The sequence below is a fragment of the Pinus tabuliformis genome, chromosome 4_1 (genome assembly GCF_031772625.1).
Source record: "Pinus tabuliformis cultivar Carrire ecotype Pingquan chromosome 4_1, CPIR1, whole genome shotgun sequence".
NCBI classification, from domain to species: domain Eukaryota; kingdom Viridiplantae; phylum Streptophyta; class Pinopsida; order Pinales; family Pinaceae; genus Pinus; species Pinus tabuliformis.
The window spans coordinates 625,063,699-625,077,377 of record NC_142303.1 but is presented as its reverse complement, the minus strand read 5'-3'; positions in this window follow the sequence as shown (position 1 = coordinate 625,077,377).

The window sequence follows — 13,679 nt, the reverse complement described above, 5'->3', positions numbered from 1 at the left end:
TTATCAATCAGCTCCTGTAGCCCTTCTACCACCCTTCTATCCCGTAAAATCTTCATACAAGTCTTCAAAAATGTTGCTAGTAACAAAGGGTCTACATCTTGTGCACTATTGTTTCTGCCAGACTTCTCTTGACTTCCTGATGTAGAGGCTTCTACGAAGCTCTTTTTAGATTCCATAAAGGTTTCCTTTGCATGGCTTAGATCAAACCAAACTTTTATCCTCTATATGCTTCCCCTTATCTTCAATTATGGCTATACCACTTCATGTCACGATATTGACACTAGGATCCTCTTTGCGAGGCTCTTCTCTCATCATTTGAATATTCTTTGTAGGTGTTTGAGCTTTATTTTCTTGCATATTTGCTATAAGTATGGGGAAATCTTCTATAACATGATCAAACTGTCGGAAATAATGGCAAGAAGGGTGCGCCAGATTCTAACCCTGTCTGCGAACCCTACTAGATGCTCCTCCTTGTCCTCTTCCTCAGCCTTGGAATCCTCCGCACACTGCACCCATGCCCTATTCCTGAGGCCTATTTGTCACCTGCATCCTATACTTAGGGGTTCACTCCATCATGAGTTCATAGCTTCGATAGTTGCGTTCATCATGCCCAACGAATTTGTAGAAAGTGAAAAATAGTTGCAACGGAATTTGCACAAACTTTTGTAGGAGATGACAGTTATCAGTCACATGTCTCCCATATATTTGATAGATAATGCACCATAAGGATACTCCTATACTCGGCCAAGGGGTATTTTCTAAATTTAGGGGGACAGGACCTCCCCCAATAAGGTAATTCTGATAGACTAGATAGTGGTCCTTATCATGACCATGGCCTTTACACTTCAGGCACAAAACTTCCATGTGCACCTCGGGCTAGACTTCCTTTCCCTTCTTAAGGCTCTATAACTCCATGTGTAGGCTGGCTAGTTGTGACTGAATCTGTTGTACCCCCAAATTCATGTCCTACACAAGTGAAGCCTCCAATCTCATGGAAATCTCCAAGGCTTCAGCTTGCATTCCTATTTTCTATTGCGATAGTGGTAATATTAGGTGAGGTAGGAGTGAAGCAATGTACCAATCTCTATGTTGATCATCTGTGATTATCATGTTAGCCTACTGAATCAGATACTTTAGTCTTTGATAAAATTCCTATGTAGACCCGTTCACCCTCTACTGAATCTCTTTAAATTTTGTTACCGATTGGGCTTGTGAATTGGGTTTCTTAAACTCATTATTTAGTGCTTATTAGGTTTCTAGCATAGTAGCATTAGGTTTACTTGAGAAAAATTTGATATACCAACTCAGTGCTCTATCATGTAATGTTGTGACTAGCTGAACTTTCTTCATATTGTCATCAATTATCTCTTGTGCCTTCCATATAGCATCTGCAATGAACCAAAATTGTTGAGGGTCTTCAGTCCCCACTGCCCAGACCCTTAAATACCGGCATCTTCATCATTTTTTCCATGTTTAACGATGGAGGTGGAGGTAGAGGCAAAGGTGTAGGTGTGTCTGTTGGAAGTGGAGTGGATGGATGAGATATCCCTGTGATACCCTAGCTTACGATCTGCAGTGTGCTTCGCGGAGTCCTCAGAATACTACCTTCATTGTCACTATCTTATGATCCTAACAATGGACTATATTCATAGCCTGAATCTATGTTCCTTCTGAATTCTCTCCCACTTCCCATGCTCTCAAACATCAATTTAAATGCATAACCTGCTTTTCACATAATAAAATATTAATCTAAGTCTTCGAGGATTTTAGGTACTTACCTCTTGGTCCCTTGAAAAACCTATACTCTACTTCACTATAACTACAGGATGTATCAGTCATGAACTCAGTAATGAGTCCTCACATAATACTATTGATCCATTAGTCAACAGCCCATACGATTTTGTTTTCTGAAACCTCCAATCGTTTCACTAGTTATGGGGTACACACGATAGTGTCATCAAGCTTCCACATACCCTGACTATTTGCCAATTTGGACAACCACTCGTGCAATTCATAGGTGTCACACGGAATTTGTCAAGGGTGCGGACACGGCTGACCTTCCTAGAAGTCTAAGACATTCTAATGACAAACAAGACAAAATGGAGTGATCTTTCTCTAAATACACCTTTTATAACATGAAAACTACAAGTGTTTAGGCTTACCTTATTCCAAAACGCTGTTGTTGAGGTCCGTTCTTGACGATCCGGATGAGCTCCTCCTTCAAGTCAATTCCTGCAACCACAAACAATCAAACAATTACCAAGCACTTGCATTTCATATAATAAAACATATATTCAACATGCAGACCAAGGAACACATGAAATAACTCATTAACACAAGCTATTGAGAAAAATAAACCAGTTTGTATTAATAACGAAACAAAGAAACTCTTACAACCTGGCCTTGGTGTTGTGCAAGTTCCTCCCAGGGTCCATCAAGGGTTTTCCTCTACTTTGACAAAGCTCACCCTCTTCCAAGTAGAATCAAGTAAAGACAATCTCTCCTCACAAAGGCTCTAATGGAAGACCTAAATCCTGCAGCATTTACCCAAAGAAAATGTATAGCTCCAACCTCTTCTCCCTCTGGCTCAATGTCTTTATTTATAGTGCTGTAAAGAGGTTATTCAGGTCCACTATCAATGGGATCATCCCCCTCTTTGGGTGGGATAGCTCCCTTATTGATGGGATAAGTTCCCCCTTAATAGAGATACATGAACCAACTGGAGGCGCATCCATTTCATCAAACCGACCTCTAGAATGTTCTAGAAGTAACCACAAGTAACTTTTTCAAGATAAAACTCGCGCATTTTGCCTTTTACAGAGGGACGCACCTGTCCCTTAACATACAGAGCGTCCATGGACGCAGATTTTGTGAACATGGTCAGCGTCCCCGCAGGTAAGGCTAGAGAGAACCTGCGACCCCAGAGATAAACATAGTTTTTACAAGACTTTCTCTCTTCTTTGAGTTTGAGATGGATAACAGAGGCATGAGACTTGCCTAAGAGGGTAGCATGACTGTTGATTTGAGCCATACTAACTGTAAGTAGTCAAGGTGACATTTTTTAGTGTAACAGATTGCCCCCTAAAGTGCGAAGCCTGGAATAGAGTAGGGTTTTGTAATTCTAGGAAGGGTGAAGCGCTTTATCATTTCAAGGATTTTCTTGTGGATGGCCTGGTTGGAACCTGCAATTTTCAACACAAAATACATGGATAAGATTATATCATCACTGAGGTAGGCATTCCCATACTCAGATTCAAAACTTTAACTAATGGACTAACTATTCTGATACAGGAATGATCTTGCAGTACATCATTTTTATAGACTTTTGTAGACACAGTATGGACGCAGCCATCTGTTTATGATTAGTCTACATAGATAATGAATACAAAACTCCTCGCAGCCTGGATGGTAGAAACTAGATCCAGGGTCTTCACTTCTACTTCCCGAATTGGTACGATTCTAGCCATGTGATTAAATGATTTGATGTCGAACATGTTAGAAACCACTTGATTACCAGTCAATGATGTAAACTGTTAACAAGCGTGAGAGAGACCACCAGTAATGTCAATGGTTCTCAAAGTACCAAGCACAACCCGTGAAATGTGAATAGATGTTTTGATGTCGAACACTTCACGGAATCCTTTGATCGAAAGTCAATGATGTAAACTGACGTCAAAGGCGAGAAACCTGCCATTGATGCATGCAGACTTCAAGGTACTGTCGATTCCTAAGTCATCTTTCTAGATAATGTGTCGATGTCGATAGAAAGCGACCCGTTGCAGGCAAGCCCGCAACACGAAATCATTGTTCAAGTTGAAGAAATGTTGCTGTAAGGACTGACTCAGGGATGGTCAAATGGATGACAAGTATTTTGCAGATGAAAGTTTTGCTTGCAGACCTCTTGAACACATAACGACACGACAGATGGCTTGGTGACGAATAACTCAAAGTTAATCCCCGGAACCCGGTTAAAGACTTTCAAAGTGGTTTGGTCAACTGTGAGGTAAAAGATTTCCCAACCCAGGTGAATGAAAAGTGTCGTGTTCAAGAGTGGTAATAAAGTTTCTTCTGAGACAAAAGGTGACAAACAGGTTCATTCTTCTCTCTTTTCCCCCACCATTTCTGGCAAGTACCTCTTTATTTTTAACAAGCTTGAGGAGGATAACATATGCTTGATTATAAGCTCATCCTTCGGACGAGTCCAACCTAGTTTAAATTCGAACCCTAGGAAGGAGTGGTTCGTTCCTGTTTGTAATTGAACAGGTCCTTTACTGTAAAAGTTTAACGAGCCCAGTATAGGAGAAACTCGGCGTTTTTCAATTTTAGAGAGTCTGAAAAAACTAAAGGAGACTCCACGTTGAACTTTTTCGTATATTTGTGTCCCTCAAGCCCGAAAAAGTATAAAATAATACCTGGGGGAACCGCTTGATCTTGCGACCAAGGAGTACTTTCATAATAGTGTCGTTAACCTGAAAAGTAAAAAGCGATCAAGGACACGTCGTTTTATTTCCTTATCGAGTTTGAAACGACAAAAACCCGGCAATCTTTTCCTGATTTTACGGTCAGAAAAGAGCTAAAAGGGGACCGTCTTTTAATTCCGTTTTAACGAGTGAAAAAGAAACACTCGGCGATCTTTTCATGTTTTAGGAGTCAGAAAAGGGCTTAAAAGATGACTCTGATATTTTGTTTGTGAAAAATTACAATTTCCCTCGAAATCCCTTTGTCCTGCACAAAAGCAACACATTACTCATACCTGTTTAAAATAGGCAAAAATACATCGAAAAACATCTTTTCATGGTAAAAAATGAACTAATTCATCCAAAAAACCTATAAAAAGACCTTTTACCATGTCATTTTTACCGTTTCACTGTTGAGGTTGAAAAAGGAGCTTTTGACAAGAAACTTCCCGTGGTCGCTGCGGAAAATCTGACCGTCGGAATCGAACGCCGTTTCATCCAGGTATTTTACACATCCTACTCTGCATTTCTATCCGTTTAGAATCAATTTTTAGGTTTTAGTTTTATTTTTTGGGGGGGTTTTGGTTTTGGAATGCGCCTCTCGGCGGACGCAGGTGCCCTTCGGGTGACCTGCGTCCCCCGACTTTTTCTCATACGGGAAAACGGTCGGAAGACGCAGCCCGCCTTCAGGCCAGCTGCGTCCGGGCGCCCTGTGCTACAAAGCCGGGGTGCGTCTTCCGAGAAACGCGCATTTCAAAACCCCAACTCTCTCAAAAAACCACCAAAAATTCCCAAATCAATTTCTAATTGCTATTTTTGATATGCAGGGCATTAATCATGTTAGACTGGAGAGAAAGAGAGCATGTAGAGGAAGATGAAGCTGCAATAAATCATCAACCTTCCCTGGATGCCCTAAGAGCATGCGGATTATACAAATATTGGACCATACCGGGCATGAGGGGCCAGGTAAGATTCTTGGAATGGCTGGTTGAGCGATGGAACGTTCAAGAACAATGCTTTTACATAGGAGGGCACCAGCTCGAGATAGAGCCCTCGGATGTATACTTTCTCACTGGCTTGCCAAACAGAGGTGAGCAACTCAGTCTTGCGGGGACTAGGCCGGGTGGCCAATCCCTTGATAGTCTCCGCGAGGATTGGTGCACACGTGGGGCTCACCATTCAAAAGGCATAGAGATAAAACACATCACTCTACCGGAACTCAAAGTCATAGCGTTCACGGTTACCAGAATTTGCGGCGCGGCCGCTTTACACATTGCTTCCGGATCCCAAATGCGGATGGCAATTGACTGTTACCAAGGCACCATTTTCAACTGGTGTGAAGCTGTGTCGGCTCATATGAAGAGCCAACTGACCAAGGCAAAGAACGGACGACTAAAGACTTTTGGATATGGGCCTATAGTCGTGAGCTTTGCCTTGGAGAGAGTTCCAATGTTGATCCCTCAGCAACTCACTGTTGATATCTTGGGTCCTCAGCAGCCAAAGCTGATACGATGGGTTGCGGTGATGGCCCGGCATCCTGACGAGGGCGCGACAGTGGTTCGATTCTCAGATAGTTATTTTGACTGGTTAGAGGGCCAGCTTTTTGTGATACAGGACTTTCCGTATGCCGGAATGGATTTCAGAGGTGATCCGGACATGGTTCTTCCACAGGGAGAACAATGGGACGACAGAGGTACTTTTATTTTCACAAGTTTCCTAATTATGTATTTTTTGTATTTTTTATATATATCGTCTCAAAACTAATAGTAAAACTTTTTCAAAATGCAGATGTTGGTCCACAGCGTCCAGCCAACCTCCGGCCTTATGATAGACTACATCCAGCTGCACCGGTACCGGTCCCACAGGACGCGACAGCAGAAGTACTAGCTGAGTTGGAGCATGATCTAGAGCGTCTCACGGCAGATATACCTGAGACTACTATGGACGACATTCCTATCAGGCTTCAGCGCTTCGTAGTCGCGGTCCCTGGACCGTTTAGGAGATTTTTGCGTAAGGTAGCCCGCGCAGTGGTGTCGTACAGAGAGCACCACCAGTGATTGACTAGTCACTTTTGTAGTCACATGTGACATTTTGACTTTTTGTACTATCATTTTGCCGATCATAAGGTGTTTTCAACCTATGATCGAAGACGATGTATATATTTTTTGACACACTTCTATCTATATATATCACTATTACCGGCTTATCTTGTTTAACATATGATGAAATGTTTTTAAATTTACTTGCATGATCATTATAAATGTCTGTCCAACACTCGAGAAGCAATTGCATCTGCTAATGTATTCAAAGACCTTGGAATATGTTGATATTCAATGTAATCAAATTCACGTTCCAAGAGACGCACTCTCAAAAACAACCTTAATAACACAGGATTTCTAATGGCATAAACTCTATTAAGCTGTAATACAACAAGTTCAGAATCTAACCTCACTATCAAACGTCGAATTCCAAATGAAATAGATTCGGATAATAATTCAACCACTGCACTGTATTCTGCAATGTTATTCGTTGTTTGACCGAGGCTTACCCCATGCATAGAAACTAACTCGTCAGAGGGCGAATAGATAACCCAAGCTGCGGAAGAGATATTCCGTGTATTACGACAAGCACCATCAGCAAATCCAATGTATGTTTGGAGAGGCGTCGACATCTACAATATCAAGAGTAAAACCAAGATAAGCCAGAATAATGACGAAAAACCACACTCGCTAAGCTAAGCACACTGACTAAACTAACACACTTGCTAGCTAGAAAGGAAATCTAACCTATCTAAAAATTTCTCCATACCCATCATTTTAAGCATAATACCTCTTTAGGTAAAGTCCATTTCTGGGTTTACCCAAAGAGTCCCCATCAAAATCAACTAACTCATAAGCCCCTTTTGCTAGCTTTCGCTTTACAATGTAGGGCCCATGCCACATGGGAACGAATTTTCCGGCACCTAGCTTATCGTTAGCTTGATCATATAATAGTACTAGGTCTCCTTCCGAAAAACTTCGAGGGGTTACATTTTTATCGTACTGAGCTTTCATTCGTTTCGCGTGAGTCTCGATAGCTAAAGTAGCGTCACGTCGAGTCTCATCTAATTTAGCCAAGTATAATAACCGTTTCTCCTCTTCGGAAGTAGCTGGAAGTAATTCGACAGCCATTTGAAGTGATGGGATTTCGCATTCAATAGGTAACACAGCTTCTAAGCCATAAACTAGCTGGAAAGGGGTGAAACCTGTTGAATTTTTCACTGAAGTTCGATATGCCCATAGCGCCGAAAATAACATGTTATGCCAATTCGTTCGATGGATACCAATGATCCGTCGAATCATGATGACTAGAACTTTGTTGATTGACTCAACCAAACCGTTGGCTTGCGGATAATAAGGAGTAGAGCTATCGTGGCGCAAACCAAGCTGGCTTGTAAGCTCAGTCATCATGACGTTTCGAAAATGGCTCCCATGGTCAGTAATGATTGCTTGTGGGACACCAAACCTAGTTATGATATGATTGAATACGAAAACTGCAGCTGTCTTGCCGCTTGCGTCGAATGTAGGCATCGCCTCGGCCCATTTTGTAAAATAATCAACCGCGAGGATGATATACGCATGCCCCCCGGCCGAGTGAGGGTTACAAGTAATAAAGTCAATGCCCCATTTGGCGAATGGACCAGCGGCAATTATAGGGTGGAGAGGAGCAGGTGGAGCGCGCATCTTTCGATCAAACACTTGACAGTTGTGGCATTTTCTGACGGCAAGGATACAATCTTTAAACATAGACGGCCAGAAATAGCCAGCGCGCAACACCTTCTGAGCTGTGGCATACCCAGACATATGACCGCCACATGCTCCAGAGTGACAATCATTCAAAACTCTCTCAGCCTCTTCGTGAGTTAAACAACGTCGAAAAACTAAGTCTGCCCCCCGGCGATAAAGTGTATCTCCAATAATTCTGTATTGCTGGGATCGAAACCGAATTTTTCGACGGTCTTCCTTGGAAGCTTCAGGCCGAAAGGTTTGGGTTTGGAGATAGATGATTATATCCCCATACCACGGATCTAAAGTGCTAATAAGAAACAAAGATTCGTCCGCAATGGACTCCTCTGCCACAGTCTCTGTGTCAGCACTCGGGAAATCACACATCAATTCCGCAAAAACTAAAGATTTCTTAGACTTGGACTTCTCGAACTCCAAGTCGAACTCTTGCAGGATAACAATCCATTTAGAGTACTTGCCCCCTAGCAGTTGTTTTGTCAAAATATAAATCATAGGGTTGCAATCCGAAATAACTGTAGTTTTGCGGAGAAGAATGTAGTGACGAAAACGCTGGACAGCTTGAACGGCTGCCAGGGCCAATTTCTCCACATGCGAATATTTTAACTCAGTTGGATTTAAGGTTCTACTAAGATAATATATCACATGCTCTGCTTTGAATTCATCTTCTTGAACTAACACCATTCCAATGGTGGAATGCGAAGCTGCGAGGTATAAGAAGTAGTCCTGGTTGTAGTTGGGAGGATGCAATAACGGTGCATGGGTCAACGCGTGTTTTAATGCATCAAAAGATTGTTGGGCAATCTCGTCCCAAAAGAATTGTGCGTTCTGTTTCAACAACCGTGTAAAACCTTTAGTGACCTCGGCGTAGTTTGGGATGAATCGGCGTAAAAAGTTCGCTTTCCCTTGCAAACTTTGGAGTTGGCGCAAACTCGAAGGAGGAGGCAATTTGATGATAGCCTCGACTTTCGAGGGATCGACGCGAATGCCGGCTTTTGAAACAACAAATCCCAGCAATCGACCTGTTTCTATACAGAAAACACACTTGTGGGGATTCAACCGAATTCGATAATGCCTACACCTCATAAAGATTGCTCGTAGGTGGACAAGGTGATCAGCTCGATGTAAAGAATGAGCAGGCAAATCATCGAGATAGGGTTGCACAATGTGCTTGATGTCATGAAATGCATAAGACATCGCCCGTTGAAAAGTAGCGCCGGCATTCTTAAGCCCAAAAGGTAATTTGCAATAAGCAAATGTCCCCCATGGACAAATGAATGCCGTTTTTGGTTGGTCGGCAGGTAGAATATTGATTTGATTATAGCCTGAGAAACCATCCATGAAGGAAAACATCTCACTTCCGGCACAATCATCAATAATTTGATCGATATAAGGCGTAGGATAGTTGTCTTTTGGACAAGCTCGATTGATATCCCTATAGTCGATACAGATTCTTATTGTTCCTTGTTTTTTATTGACGGGAACAATATTCGATACCCAATCCGTTAACGGGATCGGATAAATGAAACCTGCTTTCAACAGCTTTTCGACTTCTGCTTTAATCGCAGCCGCTTTTCGAGGGTGAATCTGACGCAACCGTTGCCGAATGGGTTTAGCATCCGGGTAGGTTTTGATTTCATGAACAACAATGGCAGGATCGATTCCTGGCATTTCCTCGTAAGACCAGGCAAACACGTCGCGGAATTCTTGGAATAGGGCCTTGTAAGTTTGGATTTCTTCTTCAGTACATGCGGCACCTATATGAATGTTCTCCTCGATTCCGGGCTTCACTGAAATATCAATGGGAATAGTACGAGAAATATTCCCTAAATTCAGCTCTGAATCAGAATGTTTCGTTGGATCCTGAGCGTCTTTGACATATTCAGCGGTAAAGATAGATGAAAAATCATTTTCAAATGCATCATCCTTAGGTAAAAACGAAGATCTGTGATGGAGATCTTCCCATGGTAGATCATCTACACTTAGGATTTCGCGAAGTTGTTCGTCAGATGACACTTCTTCGGGAAACGTTATCCGTTCTAAGGGTGAGGTGAAAAGTGACTCTTCACTGACCACATTCATTTGGTCGGTTTCGGTTGAATGAAAGTCGGTAAAAGACATAAGAGCTTCATAAGCAATCTCATACGGACTCAACGGCATAACATCACCGAGTGAGTCTAGCTCAGAGTCAGATGGGACATACCAAGGATCATCATAAATAATGTTTTCTGACGTGATCATATGAATTGTTGCAAACGAAGGGTCTGCATTGAGTGGAGGGAGAGGAAAAGTTCCCAGTAAACCGGAATCCTTAACTAAACCTACACCAATGTCCCTATAAGGGATTGTCGTTTTACCAACATGCTGGATAGTTTCTGAAGAGGTTGGGTCGGATGAAAAGTATGTCAGCTGATCAATAGTCACGATCTTACCGTTATGTGGAAACTTAATGACTCTGAAGACCGATGAAACGACCGCTGTCATAGCATATGACCAACTTCGACCCAAAAGAAGGTTGTAGTCTAGAGGGGCATCAACCACTTCCACATCCAGACTAACGGTTTTACCTTCGACCCCTATAGGCAATTCTTGTAGAATACCAAACGGACGGAACCCACGGCCATCAAAGGCCTTAAGGATGGTGGGGGATTGGTTCAACGAAGGAGAACCAAGCGATCTCCAACATTGAATCGACATAATACACGTAGAAGCTCCCTCATCAATCACAGTCCGATGAATAGGCCTGTTTTTGACTATCACTGGAATTTGGAAAGCCATTTGATGGGGGAGACGCGGTGTACTATTTTCTAGATCAAAGATCATTAGGTTCGGGTCCTGAACATCGACAGCTCCGATAGCCGACAAAAGCAATTTTCGTTGCGCTGGACATGATTGCAGCACTTCGAGTGCCGACATTGCTGAAGGTGAAACAGCTAAGTCTTCAACAATGTTGTAATTCTGGGCTGCTCTCGCATGTGGATTGAAAGCAGACCTTCGAAGTACACCCTTGGCGGGCGGCTTAATCACTAAGTCTGGGTTAGGTTTTTCGATCTGTAGTGGATCGGAACCAGGAGCTGAGGTTGATGGGTTAGAGTGAGAAGATTCTGCTTCCTTACCATCAACAGGAGCCTTACTACCATAATCTTGCGATCGAGTCGCAATCCTGACATGAGACATCATCAAAATGGGTTCTTCACTGGCATTCGAAGAAGAACCTATCATCTTATTCTCCTGCTCTGGAAATGGATTTTTTAACACAGCAGGAGTGGGAGAACCTTTGACTATTTTCACTACCTCGGCCCGATGAGGGCAGTCTCTCGTAAAATGATCTTCTTCACAAATGAGACAAGGATATCGAGGTTTGCGTTTTTCGTCATTGGTTTCCGACTTTTCCGTTTTCTCCTTTGGAGCCTTGTCTGCTTTAGCCTTCTTCTTTCCTTTCTTCTTTCCACCGTTTTTTGGTTTGGCCGTAGATGACTCTACAGCGTGAATGTCGGCGGTAAGTTCAGGAGAAGACTCTCCTGTCGGAGAATCAGGCAAAGTGATAATTGGAGTATTGAAGCCTTGGAAGACTTCTTCTTACTCTTCGTAGTCACGATACCAATCATACCATCAGCGGCATGAGATCCCGAAGGAGCAGCAGCGATTTGGTTTGACTTTGGAAGATCCGGAATTTTCTCGTGTAACGTACCCGACTGAGTGTAAACTAAGTCAAGGTATTGTGCCTGAGCAATGACTTGCTCCTCAGTAACTACTCCGGCCTTAGCTACATCTTCAGTAATTCTTGGTAATAATGATTTGACAAACCATTCAGCTAAGATTTGGTCCGGGATAAAAACTTTCACTAATCTTCTTCGACGTCTCCACTCATGGATGTGATCAGAAATGTACGTGGATGTCGATTGTTTTAGCGAAGTTAATAATTCTGTACCATTATCGTATCTGACTGGTAACTGAAAATGAGTTAAGAACGAGGTAGCTAACTGGCTAAAGTTGTAAAAAGAGGCCCGTGGTAACTCAATGTACCACTTGGCTGCGAGACCAATGAGTGTACGCTGGAAAAGACGTAAGCGGATGGAATCATCTGAGATGGAATTTGATGCACACCAGAGGTGGTAAGTCATCACGTGATTAGACGGATCCTCTCCAGACTTACCTTCGAACTTGGGTATATCGCTGGGCAACTTATTTGGCATTGGCGGCCAGAACTGAAGATATTGAATTGGATCGTTCGTTAGGCGCGTCAAGTCGGGTAAATCTAAAGTCGCAATAAACGGTAACTGCCGGTTAGGATCTCTAAAACTCTGAGTCACAATACCAGCCCCAGGAGGAGGATATCCAGGATAACTAGGAACAGGAGTCGCATTTGGGATATTATATCCTCCTGGAAAACCAGGATTAACCGGACCGTACTGGGGTTGCTGAGGTTGTTGATAAGTGTACCCAGGATACGGTTGATACTGGTAAACCGGTTGTTGGGCAGCTTGCCCAGGTTGATACTGTCCCTGGTACGGAGGTTGAACAAATTGAGGTTGAGTAGTAACAACCGTACTTGTACCAGGTTGGCCTGCAGGCATCTGGACTGTGGTTTGAACCGTAGGTCCAGACAACGGTACAGATGTCTGAGGAGTGGTTACAGGGACAGTAGAAACCGGAGCTGCCGATACTCCAGAAGTAAGCATGGTAGATGAAGCGGTAGTTGCTGCAGCCGTGTGAGGTGGAGTACCAGGTGCAATTGGCGGCTGAGTAACTACGGAAGTTACAGGGGTCTGAACACTTGACTGGACAGGTTGCGGTTGCTGGGGTGGACCAGGAACTGCAGGTTGTCCTGCTTGAGGTACCGACTGTATACTTGGTTGCGACATCTGTTGACCCTGTGACGGATCCCATGTTAACATTCCAGGGTATTGACTCGTAACAGGTTGAGGATACTGAGATCCATAGCCGTATTGAGGATAGGGTTGATAACTGTAAGGTGCAGTCCCATATGATTGCCCTTGAGGTGGTTGATAACCTTGACCAGGGTATTGACCCGTAGGTTGATAACCTTGAGGTAAATACGAATACTGGGGTTGACCTTGACCTTGAGGTTGGTATCCTTGAGGTTGATACCCTTGGGGTTGATACCCTTGGGGTTGCCATCCTTGAGGTTGCCATCCTTGAGGTTGATATTGATACTGAGGTTGACTTTGGGGTACATATTGAGGCTGGGGTTGATACCCTTGAGGTTGCCCCCCAGTCACGAATGAAGTACCTTGAGGTTGCCCCCCAGGCATTAACGAAGGTTGCCCCCCAGGCGGTAATTGGCCACCTTGAGGTTGGTTAATGGGAGTTGAACCTGACATCATATAAATGTCACCTATACTCAATGGTACATTACCACTGTTTCCAACTAATAACCCATGATCAATGGGTTGAGGAGATGCTCCCGCAAAGGTAC